At 39.9% G+C, this 14,753-nt stretch overlaps 1 protein-coding gene across 2 annotated transcripts in view; it reads left to right on the top strand.

The window, feature by feature from the left end:
- VAPB (VAMP associated protein B and C) overlaps positions 1-14,753 on the top strand; it is a 39,852-nt gene that overhangs the window by 1,424 nt on the left and 23,675 nt on the right. The window lies entirely within an intron of this gene.

The following is a 14,753-nucleotide window of genomic DNA, read 5'->3' as shown; positions in this document are numbered from 1 at the left end:
GCAAGCTGAGGTATTTGCGTGTTGTTATGGCAGCAGTATCAAACATGCTTAAGAGGGAAACTATTGTTGTTTTAATGTTCTTCATGTTAAGTATGATCAGATGAATATCAGCTCTTGTTCTGAGTAATACTGCTTTCAAAAACCAAGCGAATCCAAACTCAGGTGGGCAAAAAGTGGGGCCATAACTGGTACTGACTTGCTAATGAGACATAATTGTGATTCAGGGTTTCAGGGTTTTTTTTGCACTTCATCATAGGTAGAAACCTAGCCAAGCTCTGTGTTTTGTTGAAATAAAGATAATTTGTCAGGCTGCCTGTCTTTTCAGTTGAGGTTCTGGGCTAAATAATCAATAACCGTTGAAGTAAAATCAACTAACCATATAGATTTTGATTGCCAAATCTTTAGCCAGCAGCATATACTCCTTAAAACATAAGATGTTACTTGACTAACTGCAGCTATTAAATGGCTTAAGTTTAGAAGTATGTTTAAATATTGATGTTCAAACAGACTTAATGCTGTGTATAGCCTTCATATGCCTTGGCAATAAATTCTGTCTTACGGTCCTTTCTAACAAGCAGTGCTGACCGCTGTCCTTCATTCAGGAAAGGCCAATTTGAAGTATTACCAAAGTAAATTCTGTCCTAAGCATTTCTTGTCCTACTGGTTTTGTGGTGGCGTATTGCCTGGTAATATGGCAGTAATGATTTTCTCACCTTTGCAAATAGTTGCATTTATTTCCAGAGCATTACTTTGCCCTGTACAAGTGGATGCAAACTGACAGAGGTCAGTAGTGCTGCTAACAGGTACGGTTGTGCTTCCCTGCTAGTGTGTGCTGAAGGATCTGATGCTTAATGCAGGACAGCAATGGCAGTAAGGTAGGACTGCAAACCAAGTTCCACAGACGCTGGGAATGGATCAAATAAAAATGTATACAGATAGGAAAAAGCATAAAATAGTTACCTCTGATGCTGTTAAAAGTGCTTTCTGTAGTTTTTAAATACAAAATCTAGAGGGGAGTATTAGGTCTGCAAAATGATGTGGGGAGTAAGATACCTAAGCGAGGATTTCTTCTGTAATGTGTCCCAGTCACTACAGGGTTGTCACCAACCTGCTTTAGCCAGCACTTTCATTTGTAAAGGATCAAAGACCTTTTTTTAAGAAGCTTTTGCAGCCCCTTGGTTTGCAGTGAACCTAGATTTGTTTGATACTCTGTTTCAAAATACTGTGTTTGTGACTTGTTTGCAAAAATATCAAAGGAGTTTTTCATTCTGGAATATTTTTTTTTGCAGCGTGTGAATATGAGCAGGGGGTGTCTTTCCTCCCCACCTCACATCTCCTACACCATCACACACATGCTCCAAAATAGCATCAGCATGTGCTGTGTGAAATGCAGCTGTGAATAGTGGGAGGCAGGACACCATTATGTGGCCGGAGGTGCCCGTTTCCCTGCCCTGGTCTTTGATGCCATGTGAAATAGGAGCTTTACTGTCTTTCCAGTGACTTCCTCCACATCTTGGTTGATGTAGACTTGCAGCCTACGTGGGAAAGCTAGGTTTACTGCTCAGACTTTATTGGTAATGAGCGGTAAAAAAGACTGTTGTTGTTACATACGACACCATTTACATTTATATTTCCTTTATCTTTTTTTTTTTCCCTTTTAATTTTTTTAATCTAGGAGATGACATCCGATAACCTGCCAAGAATTAGTTAGATTGCAGTGTTCAAGGCTCTGACTTCAGGAATTACTAGATTTAGACTTAGGCAAGGGTGTGCAGTTCTGGCCCCTTTTGCTAGGTGCTTTTTGGTGCAGCTGTTAATGACAGTGCCACCCTAGTGCTGCAGGGCACTGCCTCATGCCTTTTATAGGACGGCTACCCAGTGAGGCTGATCTGTCATTTCAGCATAACGTGCCTGTCTGGAATAGAGATAATTTGTTTAGTGTCAGCAAGTAAAATTTTCTTAAATGTAAAGAGTTTTAGAAACTTGCCTGGGATTTTAGGTGTTTGAAACGCTGCTGCATTTTTTGCAGATGCAGAGCGTCGGGAGTGGTATTTAGTAGGGGACAGGCACAAAACCGGAGGTGGCGTGGGCTGAGGTACATTTCAGCGACGTTTTTAGAGGTTTGCCACAGGTTAGGCTGGACTTGTGACTCAGCACTCTGTTGCGGTGCGCCCCAAGTGGCAGATAGCAGTACTGCCAAACGCGGGATGCATTCCTCGCAAAACCGTGCAAGTTGCTGCCGGTTGGAAATGCTGTTTCCTGTCCCCAGTGTGTGATTTTGCACCTGCACGTATGCAATATGTCACTGTGTAACTTTGCTTTCTGCAGAGGGCACAGCAATAAACCAGAATAGCCAATACTCTCCAGTCCCAATAGTACTGATTCAGACCTGGCCTGAGGCCTGGCAGTGTTGTTTCCAAGCTGTCACCTGTCACTTGCTCGACTGTGTCCCCTGGGTGCATCAGAGCTACAGTCCAAAGGTGTGGCCTCGGCCCCTATAGATCTGCACAGTCCAACAGTGCATCTGCAGCGCTGCAAGTGAAGCATTTGGTGTTCAGCCACAGTCCCATGCAGCCTGTGTAACCTGCGTTACTGTGGTTAGGTGGCTGCCGCTCCCGAATAAGGTAAGTTTGAGCTCTTTCAGGAAAGTCTGTGTAAACTATAGTCAGACCTGTGCGTTGCAGTGTAGGTGTGCAAAACCTCCTGTGTCTGACATGAATATCCAGTTCTTACCAGGCACTAGGCTAAGGCTCTCCAGTCCAACAGTTCAGTAACGTTTGGAGTGTAAGATTATAGTCTTCACTGAACCTGCGGTTGTCAGGTCTCAGAAGAGAAGTTAAGGACTTAGACATTGCAACTAAACTAATAATTCCATCTTTGTCCCTGTCAGGATCTGTCTGTAATGATTGAAGCACTCCTGCACTGAAGATATTCAGAGGGATTTGACTCTGTGCTGGTTTGTTCTGTATTGGATAAGTAGGGATTTCTAGTCACTGCCACTGGAACAGGCTGTGTTTAAGGACGTAAAATACTGGCAGTGTTGTGAGAAGTTATCTGTTACATGTAATTAATACATATCTTTTAAGCTGAAAATTTATATGCGGTTTTCTTTAAACTATGAAAGCCCTCCCGGTGTTCACAGCATAATGGCAGTCAGTCCTAGGGTTTCTTTACTCTTTGAAAGCTGCTGTGTCAATGACTGTCTATGTTTCTGCTGGAAAATTTATCAGTCCATGCTTCACTTTGTCTAGCCTGATTCCTAGTGAAATCATTGTTACTGCATTAAATACGAGTAAACTTTCACATCTGTCCACATAGTTGAATTTGATTATCAAGTCAGACACTTAAAAAGCGGACATAATGTTTAAATAACAGGCAGGCTTCCTAAATCTAAACAAATCTAATTATGTAGCCCAATTATCAAACAAAATTAGTCATTTTCTGGTGACATTTAAATATTTACAGTTCATGTTATGCTTGCTATTCTTGCAACTTAGCTAAAACCAATAGCTTATTCTAACTATTAAGTGTTCATTATAGTTGTACAGACTTGCTGCATCTCGCTGAATTATTCTAATTTCATGTGCACCGTTAGTTTTTTAATTACTTCATCACTTTGCATAGACTTAACTTTAAAAGAGCAGTGTTTGGAGGAGAAGAACTGGAGATAAAAGCAAGATAGCGATGCATTGTGTCTTGTGACATCTCATTTTTTTGAAAGTTAAAGTATGTTGGAGATAGTGCTTCTGTTGAGCTTCCTTAATCTGCTGGTGTCCTGTACACTAGAGACATGACACTAACAGGTCCACTGGGAAAGAGAGGAGGAATTGTACACGTGTGGGCTAACAGAAATTTGAAACTTTGAATAGGATTATTAGAGAGCCAAATAACAGTTATTTGAGATGTGTGAAGCAGTCAGGGAGGTTTAACTGCGTTTTCTGTTAAATTTAATTAATGTATTTAGGTCTCAAGATATATTTCCAAAAATCTCACAATCTGCTTGAAGGCTTTGGCCAATGTGACTTACGAGTTAAGGAGTTCTGAATAATTTTGTACTGCCTAGATTTTCAGAACTGCAGCTGAAGTACTGAGCATTAATGGGATCAAAGTATTACTATTTCAAGGAAGGTCCTAATGCAGTGATAAAATCAGCATGAGCAACTGTTACTTGGTGGTTACTTCTCTTAGTTTTGTGGGATTTTGTGGTTTTAATATGATTGACTGCTTGTCTTTATTGTAAGGGATGGAACACATCAATTCATAATGTCCTGTTCCTTGGGAATCTCGTGTTTGTGCATCAATTTTCAGCTCACTTTGAGCTATGGAAGCATTGCAATGATACATGAAAAAGTTTGTCACGTGTGTTATTTAAAGCTCATCAGAGTGGCAGACTGCCAGTCTGATTTGGCTGATGGGATGTGCCCTCTATTCATCACTTCAGAAAATATATTTGATTACAAATTATATTGAAAATACTTAAGTAAATGGAAGGTAAGGGGTGGCTGGCTTAAGTCCTAGGAGCGTGGCTGTCATGTCAAAATAAAGACACAGGTAATGTATCATAGTGGGTGCAGTGCAGGCTCACACGGAAGCTTAGGAGTAAACTGTTTCTCAACTGCCACCCTGCATGCCATGTGCAATGTCTTAGCACCTGTGAAAGAGGAATGTGGAGTAGAAGTTTGCACAGGAGTTTCTGATAGTTCTTTCTCAGTGGAAATGAAATTATGATTGCCTTTTTCCTCACTTCATAAGTTTTATAAATTAAAAACTTACCAGTAGTCACGCAGTGCTTTGTTTCTTTTAAAATATGTTAGCTACCTTTAAATACAAGGCTGATATTTGTTTAATTGCACTATAATTTGGAATTAGGATGGTAAAAATTACAGACTTTAAATAGATTGTCAGATCTGTTTTGAAACTCAGCTGGAAAAAAGGCATCATCACCATAGTGAATGATCCAACTTTATGAGCTCAGGTCAGCTTACATCTATGAACAAATACCCGGTTTTAAAAGAAGCTTAATTTGTTGTATGCACCCAGCTCTGGAAGGTATTGAGTGCATCAAATGAATTTTGAATCAAATGAGCACCTTCTACATATATTATAATGCAATTTTTGCAGAAAACTGGGTGACTGAGGGTTTGTCTTGTTTCTTGCTTTTGGAGTACCTCTAAACATAGCTTTCTGCCTAGCTGGAGACAATGCAGGAGTCAAATGACCCTTGCTAATTCTGCCCACATCTTGCAGTCACACTCATTTTCTACTATCTTGTTACCATATTGGTCTTATGTTTGCTCCCTGCTGGGAACAGCTAATAACTACTGAATGCATTTTGTAGTTGGTACAATAACAGCCTTTTTGCTTTTTCTGTCAGTGTAGTTGGTTGGCTTTGAAAGCTTTCTTGATGATGTTTGCCACAGTTTTGTTTGTGGTAACAGCTGTTGTTTCAGACTTAAATTTCATCGTTGTATTGGTAGGGAACGTGATCTTTAACATTATGATCGTGCTGCTGCGAGCCAGGGTTTTTTTGGGGTGTTGTTTTTTTGTTTGTTTTTTCTTGTACTCCAAGTAAATCCTCACTGATTTGTTAGGTATGGGACTCTTTCCCAGTTAGGAACTCTTTTTCTAGTTAGACCTCTCTCTTTGCATAAGAAACTCTGACACTGGTGTCATAGTTCTTACCATAAGTAAACTGAGGCCTCCTTTAATTGTCTTCCTGTGTGATGACCAGAGGCAGAAGGAAAGCCTATTCTACATACATATATGAATATTTAAATATTAAAATACCTGTTTACCTAAACTAGAGGCCAGACTCATGCCAAGTCTCTTCTTTTGGCATTTGAGCCAATATTTATTCAATATATAATTCCTTTCATACAGGCTTTGTAGACTCAGGTGTCTGTAGAGGCGTATAGGATATTTTCTGAGATGTCTGGGATGTTGTTGAATTTAAAGTTTGGCCTGCTAGGCAACCTTCTGTAAAGAGGGATTGTGCCATCAGTCTGGAACAGCTGTCACAGTCGTGCTGTCATTGAAAATGTATGCAAAGGGAATCACCATTGCCATGTTTAATTCAGTGCAGGATTAAAATGTACATCGATTGAAGTGATTGAGTGTTTACACTAGCAAGACAATCCAGACTGAGAGTTGACCAACTCTACCCTTTATGTACTAAAGTTGTTTTGAAAATTGCTTGCTTCAACTTTTTCTGGCCTCAAAAACATTTGTACAAACTGGGTACTGCTGCTGCCTGCAGTACTTTATCCAATGTTATTATAAATATTTTATGAAAATAATCTCTTTACTAAAAAACTCCTTTGGTGTCTAGTTCTCAGAGCTGTAAACGAAGCCCCTCATTCCATGGTGCTGTGGATTAAAGATTTTATCGTTCTAAATTTAATCCTGTTTTCTTGGTTGGTTTCCACCAGGCGTGGAAAAAATAGACAAGGGGGAGGTTTGCCTGGTGATCCAGTTACTTATGATGCAAATTATAAAATCATGTAGGTGTGGGGCTTGCTATGGAGCCAAATCTTATGTTTTTGCAAACAATTTCAAAGACCTAATTCAAGTTAGTTGTGCTTGTAGAAGGCATGTTAAATACCTATGTAATTCTTCTTAAAAAATAAATAATTTAACTTCTATTTTTCTCCTATGACTGCTCCTTTTTATCTAACCAGTTACTTCATCCTTAACTGGTGGTTCTAATGTTTCACACAAGCAGAAGTTCAGCTCTCCCATATGCAGTTTCATGTTTGGACTGCCACTGTTGCCTGTTTATATTTGCAACTGCTGCTGCTTGCTGTGTGTGAATTAACAATATATTTGCATCTTCTTCTTCTCAAAATACTTGTGTGCATAATTTCCCCTGGTTTGCAAGGTCTTGTCTTCTGACCTTCCTACATTTTTACCAGACTAGGAGCAAAAGTGTAACGGCAGTAAGATGATTTTTTTTGGGGGGGGGGTGGGGGTGTATAGCTGTTTTTACACTATACTTACTGACGTCATACGGTAGTGCAGATAACGCTTACGGAGGTTTATTAGGTTTGGAGGATGTAACTTCACATCTCTATCTTGTTCTGTGCCAGACAGTGTAAGCTGTCAGGTATTTTTTTCCTGATTAAGTTTTCTCACTGCTTCTGACTAAATTTCTGATTTGGTTTTGGTTTGGTGTTTTACTTTCTTTCCTTTGATCCTGAGAGCACAGTTAATAGATTAGTTTTCAAGTGGCTCCTCAGAAACGTATCTTGCTAAATTCAGGATTCCTTTCTTATTTGTAGCTATAGTTAGTATCTCACTGCCTGTAAATTTTTTTTTAAACTTACTAGAAAAGCAGCTACTTATCGTGCATCCCAAACCCTCTGATTTTGCTTGTTTCTTCTGGTATTTCCAATTTATGCATAGTTTTGCACTTAAAATATTTGCTCAGTTGCTGTTTAAATTGCACATTAAATTTGTCTGTTCGAGGAGTATATATGAGCATAAAATTTGAGCAGTTAAGATGCTCTTTCCCTACCATTTTACTGTTCATTTGAAATGGAGATTAGTGATGAAATACATCAGTCCAGGAAAAATGACTTCTCAAGAAGTACAGTAAAAAGTGTAGTTGGGGACGGTGGTTAAAATCACGATGCTTCTTCCGGGGAGATTGACTCTACATTGAATTTTGTCTTCAGCACTGGTTTTGCCAGGGCAGCTTGCACATCAGGCCATCATCATGCTAGGCTCCACTCTCGAAGTTGCATCCCCTCTTCTCCCTGGGGGGCTGTGCTTTGGTTCTGCACCCTTTCAATACCCACCCAGCAGCCCCCATGAATGAGGCTACTAGCCACATAGGGCGAGTAGTTGTCTTACTGTTACATTTTGCCATGCCGTGCTTATCGAAAGAGGTGTAGCTACTATTGCGCTGTCAAAAGATAGTATGCTGCTATTTTCTGAGCTGTTTTCATACCTGGAGAGAGTTGGTACATGTGATATTTGTGAGTGAGCAAAGTAATACGATATGTTTGGCATTCGGTTCTGAAAGAATATGAAAGCATAGTTGAAACAGAGATATGCCTCTAAAAGCTAGCCAGCTCTGCCATTAGTCTCTTGTTTATGAATTGTGTGCAGAAATCTGTTTTAAGTTTAGGATGTAGAGAAAATATTGTATGTTGTGCGGTTTTGTTGCTGAAGATTGCTGTAAGTAATGTTTGGGTGTAATAAAACTCTGTAGAGACCAGTTGGAAAAAACAAATGGCACTCTACCAAAATTATTTGAAGGACATATTCTTTCATGTTCCTTGGCATGCTTATGTGTGGCCTCTCGTTTCTTACAACTGTGAAGTCAAACTTTTAGTGATCCTCTGAGGAATAAAAGGACAAAAGTTACATACTAGTAGATACCCTGAGAATAGTCTTCAGTCTCATATTTGGGTTTTGGGGTTTTTTTTTTTGTTGTTGTTGTTTTGAGGTTTGGGGTTTTTTGTTGTTCCCCTATTCAGCATGAGGCATGCTCTGGGAAAAAGAGTTTGTGCCAAAATAGGCCAGAGGAGGACAGAGATTAATCCATCCAAGTGGAATAATTTACTGCCAACCTTGCTCCACCTTTGGCATCTGTATCATGTAATTTTCTTGTTTTCCTACGCTTTTTTTTCTCTTAGATAATATTATTGATTGCATACATCTTAAAAAAATGAATGCATCAGCTATTGCATGGGGAGTGATTTGCATGGCACATCTATTTTTAAATGTTTTTTCATCAGGGCTTCTACTGTTTGACACAGCAGAAGTGGAAGTGACCACTTCCCTCCTGTCACTTTGCTTCAAGGGCCCTTTAGGGTGAGGACAGTCATGGTAAGAGTAAAGGAATTGATTCCACAGGGGTGGGGTTTTCTGGCTACTTCCATTTGAAATCTGAGCTGAGATTGAAAGGTTTGTGAGTGGTTTATAGAAGCATTAAGAGTGGCCTAAGTTTTTCTTTAAAATAATTACCAAATTTGGGGTTGTGGGTTGTTGGGTCCTCTCAGTGTATTACTTGTGAAAGCAGATGTTTATGCAACATGATGCTTCTTGTTTCTCTTTCTTTGATTTCTTTGATTTCAAAAGTTGTGGATGCTCACTTAATTATGAATGTCTCCAGAGCCAGATGATGATGATGATTAAAATTTGGCATACAGTACTTTTTAAAACACTAATCTTCACAAGATTCTCTGTAATTAGATAAGTATTCTCCTGACTTCACAGAGAGGAAAACTGTAAGGGTCCAAACCTGCTTCTGTTGTGGAGCTGCTGTCAACTCTTAAGGCTCTTAATAGCAGAAGATCAAGCCTTTAAGTGATTTGTCTAAAGACAAGTAAGATGGTGGGAGAGTTTGATTGGATCTTGGGTGTTCTTGATTTGCAGGCACCTGGCTGATAGCTCAAGATGTCTTGCTTGACATTTCTGCTTTTTTCATTTTAGTGTGTATCTTCAAAGGTCATAAACTTTATATATAACTTCAAAAAGCAGTGTACGGTAAGTCAAGTCTACACCTGTTACTGAACCTCTTGCTCATCGCTAGCATTTTTATTTTGACTGTCTCTCTCTACTGCTGATAAGACACCCCCAGAAATAAAATTGGAGAAATTGTGGATATAAAGTGAAATCATTTGGTTACTATCAGAAGCACAGTAAAGGAACTGAGAAACAACTCGGGTATGATGATAAGAAAAGTTATAAGTAGAAAGGCTGAAATACTGAGATAGAGAGATGACTGTGTTCTTGAGTGGTGGTTGTTTTGTTAGTGGTGCTTATACACTGTCACGTAGGACTGCGGCAGGTTCGTACACGGTAGAGCAGGGCAAGGTGCACCGCCAGTGTGAGGGGCTGACCGAGCTGGTGGGGGGACACTTCACGCCGTGGGAGCAGGAGCCAGCATGGTGTGTGTGATGGTGAAGGGAGCCTGAAGTATCATGTTCAACCCCCACCCTCTCCACTCACACATGCAGGGTCAATGTAGCTCTTTTGCTGGATGAATTACTGCTCCATGTGGACATCTACTAGTCGGGGCATATCAACATGTAGGATTTGGGCTCTTGAGAATAGCCACAAAACTGTTTAAATTTCCCTTCTACTGCTTTTCACCATCTCCCTTATTAAAGATACCTTGGTTACTTTTCTGTGGCTGATTAATATGTCAGGTGATTAATGACTTTCATCTGACACATCAATGGGATTAAACCATGGTGAAATACATCCTTCCACTCCTATTGTTGCTTTCGACAAAAGAAGTACAAAAGGGGTTGTCTCACTAGAAGCTCTGCCTGTATTTCTGCGTGTTTCCAGTTACCTTGCTTTTGGATATGTGTCTGTGGGGCTGAGTTGGGGTGGCAAAAGTTGTTGAGGGAAAGTGATGAAAGCGCATCTGAAACATTCTGGGAATAACATGGGCAGCCTGATGAGAATTTTTGTTAATCTTGTTGATCAGCGGTTGCCAGTTTAACATGATTACGATTCTATCAAGTGCTCCTGCCAGTAGTGCCTTTGCTCTGAAAAGCACCAGTTCACTGAATTTTTCAGGGGATGCCTGGTTTTACACATAGGAGAATTTGCATTAGATTTAAGCACAAAAAAATTAAGCACGTGCCTTAATTACTTTCAACAAGTATGCCAACACTAGAAGTGTGACTGCAGCACGTATGCCTAGATGTGCTAGCTTTAACCTACTAAATATGAGACCTTGTTCTCTCAATTTGGCAGAATGCTGTGTGCAAAGGTGCAGTTTCCCTGATGCCAGTGTCTGAGTGCTGCTTGATCTGGCTGAAAACTGATTCTCCTTTGTCTCTTCGCTGCTGCCCCCTCCCTCCCTCCCTGTCTTCTAAGTGGATTAATTTTCAGCTCAGCGCAAGCAGATGAGCACTGGTGCAGCTAGCACAAGCAGTTGGTGGAGATTAGAAGTTATCCCACCTCCCCTTTAGCAGTGAGATGGACTGATGCAGGCATAAAGCAACCCTAGGACTGTGGCTCACCTACTGTGTGTAGTTAATTTTAAAGATGTAGTAGTATTTGCACATACAAATCTGCAGAGGACTGTGCCTGGTTTGAATGTTCCTGCCCAAGCCAGTGCCTCTGCTGATGCTACTGCTGACTGCTTTCACATGCCAAACAGTGCAACAGCAGTGTTCTTGCTGCATTGAAAGTAGATGTGTATAAGGATTGTTTATTTGCCAAGCTAAAGCATGGAATTTCGGTTAAGGTGAAAATAATTATATTAAGATTCAGTACAAATGATGTAGGTGTGTAACGTGGCTACTGTGACTAGTGAGTGGCAAGAAACTTATACTTAAGTACTGTGCTGATCAAAAAGTTACTGGCCTGGATTTGCTTGTACAACTGTGGGCAATTTTTATTGCAATGAAAGTTACTTAAATTTTAAACAAAGCTGACATCATATTCTTTTGACCTAATTCCCAGGCTTCTGTATTCTTACTAAAATGATCCAGGATGTTATGATGCAGCACACTGCAGAATGGAACTCTTAGGAAAGATTGATACAGCACTGGTGTTTGAATAGGAGATGGAGCGTGGCAAATTCTGAGATAATGCTGTCATCTTCAGACATGAAGGGTTGTGTGTGTAGCTCCTGGGTGGAAAGCTGCAGTTTGTAGTTTGAAAATAAAACTGCTGAAAAGCAAATCTATGAAGAACCATGATACCTCTTGCTGTTTGTTGTTGCATGAGTATATGAGGCCGTGTTTCCTTTTCTTTAAGTAGTACTGCTAGTTTGCATATCACTAGATGCCCAGTTTTCATTAACACAAGTTGACTTTTTTCTAACTGGCAGGAAAATATCATTGAGCCCTTGTGGAATTTTCCAAACTTCCACTACCAAATTCAGTTTACTACATTCTTCCTTCTAGACAGCTTGCTCCCATGACAACCCCATGTCAGATGATGCATGTACAGACCCTTAGTTTCCCATAACTTTGTCCTTGGGATGACACCAGTGACATTTTTCTCATGATCTTTAAAAACATGGGAGAAAAATAGTACTTTTTTTTTTTTTCTTTAAGAAGTGCAAGTTGTCATTTGGAAAGCATCCTGCCCCAATATAAGTTTCAAGTATGTGGAAATATTAAGGACAATCAAAAATACATTATTTTGTTTTGAAAGTTAGGAAATAAAGGTTGTGTGTGTTAAGGAGTGCAGCTTCTGTTTAGGCACACAGTATGTCAGTCTTCCCTCCAGAGTCAGCTTGTTGCTTTTACCCAGGTACCATCTGGATGCACAGTCTTGACTCATTGTGGTTGTAATTACAGCCTGCCTTAGGGGCATAGGCATATACTTGTATAAGTGGTCCATCCATTTGCAATGAGGACGAAGGCATTGGAAAGAAGTGTAGAGCATTTTATCTTGCTATATCTGTGGGTATGATTCCCGAAGTCCTAATGCCTTGCATTGAACAATGAAACTCCAGGGTAGATGTGTGTCTCATATGACTGTTAATACCCAAATACCCAAGCCAAGCTCACCTGCAGTGCGCAAATCCAAACAGAAAGCAAAGGTGTATCTCCAGTGCAGAATTAGCTTCTGTTTACCCTGGCATCAGTTCCCCCCCATACCCCAACCTCCCCCCAGAATATCTTAACCTAGGCTATAGTAAGCTAACAACAGGCTGTCAAGGTTTCATTTCAGTCTGAGTTAGCAGTCCATGGGCTTTGCTCTTAAAAGGCAGGCCAGCCAAGCTGATAATATTTCACTGCCGTGCCGTAATTACCCCTGAGTAATACTCTCTTGTCCATTTCTTTTTTTACACACTCAAAACCACCAGTAATGTCACTTTAACCCTCCATTTGTCTGCTCTGTTTTGCTTTCCTACAGTATTGGAACAGCAGTGCCATAAGGAGCATGCCTGCACAAAAGTTTGCTGAAAGCAGAGGTCTAGTACAATTGTGCTGGCTAATCTGTAAAACCTGTAATTTGGGGAAAATGGATCTAAAGAAACTGTTTGAAGTTCGGTGGACAAAAAAGAAGAGGAAATGTCAAGCAGACAAGAAGAAATTAATTCAGTCTGCTGAAAGGTTTTGCTGCCAAGTATTTTGGTATGATCTGTGTTAGCAATAAGTAACTCCATTTGGAAATTATTTTACACGCAGAATTGTTGTCGTATTACTATTATAAACAGCAGCTCTATGCTGGGGCACAAAATCCTGCACACATTCGTGGATCAACCAAGTAAAAACATGGTATTTCCCGCAGGAAATCTATCCCAGCATGCAGACTAGTAAAGCACTATAGAGGATGCAGCTGCATATGTAGGGCTTTGTACAGACGACCCTCCCTCTGTGCTGGAATAGCTCAAGCTGTAATTTTTTACTAAAGATGCATCCTTAATGCTTAGGCATCAAGTAATTTCTGCTGAAATGTTAAGACTTTTTCCAGTTAGAGCTGTCTGAAGATCTGCTACATAGTCTTTACACACCTAAATGTTTGCTGGATTATGCTGGTAGTTTGTTTAACAGTTCATGGCTGCTTCTGCCCAGTTATTTTCCATTAGACTTAAAGTCTGTCTCTGCATGCAGAAAACAGAGAAAACTTGACAGCTGTGTTTCATTCTCTTTTCACATCTCAGTGTTTCACCTGGCACAGGTTTAGTGAAATGTTTCATGAGATCTGAAAATTTTATTGCTGCTTTATTTTTTTGCTACCAGGTTTCATTGTAAATGCAAATTGGCTTTTCCAGAGTGCGGGCAGAAATGGTGCTACATTTTTGACTGGTTGGGTATTTTTTGGTGTCTGATTGTTTTGAGTTTTGTCTCCTTCTAATTACTTAAAACAAATTGGATCAAGGATAAAGGTTGCAGGACTGTAATACTTTTACAGCTGTATTAAATGTCATCTTAGGAAACAAATTTGTCTCCTAAATTTGTAGAAAAGGAAGCAAACATTATTTTAAGCCAACCATGCTGCAGGAAGAGGATGGTGGAATCTTGCCTGCTAGTATTTTTATTACCATCATCATCATCATTCACCCTTTTTAAATATTAAGGTTGTCCCTTCTGCAAGAAAAGCTTCGATGCTTTTTTTTTTTTTTTTTTTGACCTGTTTGCTTTTATTCCTGAGGATAGATGAAGATACTTTATTCAAGCATCAAATTAATTACTCTTGTGCAGAAGACAGTTGATCAAAGTGTGGTTATATTTCTTGTAATTACATTTCCTTACCATCTGAGCAAGCACTGTAGTTGCATGCTACCTGTCTGGTTTATCAGTGTCATGTAGAAAATCAGTAACTAGCCTTTCCTGTAACCGGAGGGATTCTGGCAGTTTCAACTAGGTACTGAGCCTGTGAGAATTCGATTTGCCTGCACTTGATGTTGCAGAACTTGACAGTGGTTTGAGTCTAGCTTTACTAATACAGAAATCTTTGCCAGTGCTCTCAACGCCCAAGAATTTTCCTATTTCCGCATGGTTGTTTCCTGTCTTGGGCGAGGTAGGCTATTGTATGAAGATTTCTTTCGGTTTATCATTTCTAGTAGCCATGAGAATAATTAGAAGAAGAAAAAAAAAAAAAAGACTTGGAAGGAAAAGGGGATACACACTAAATGCTTGTCTTGCTGGTTTTGGTATGGCATTTCTGAAAACCTAGTGGAATCCTGCTTCTGTGGATGTACAGCCTGAATATACAGATGAACCTGTAGTAGCCACTTTATCATTCCCTTTCTAGGTAACATTCTGTACTGTACTCCCCTATTTATCATCTCTAACGTAGGTACATATGGTATCTTTGTAAGCCTG

Source organism: Falco naumanni, chromosome 10, assembly GCF_017639655.2.
Source record: "Falco naumanni isolate bFalNau1 chromosome 10, bFalNau1.pat, whole genome shotgun sequence".
Classification (NCBI taxonomy): Eukaryota; Metazoa; Chordata; class Aves; order Falconiformes; family Falconidae; genus Falco; species Falco naumanni.
The sequence above is the reverse complement of the archived record's forward strand: the minus strand, read 5'-3'. Positions and strand labels throughout refer to the sequence as shown.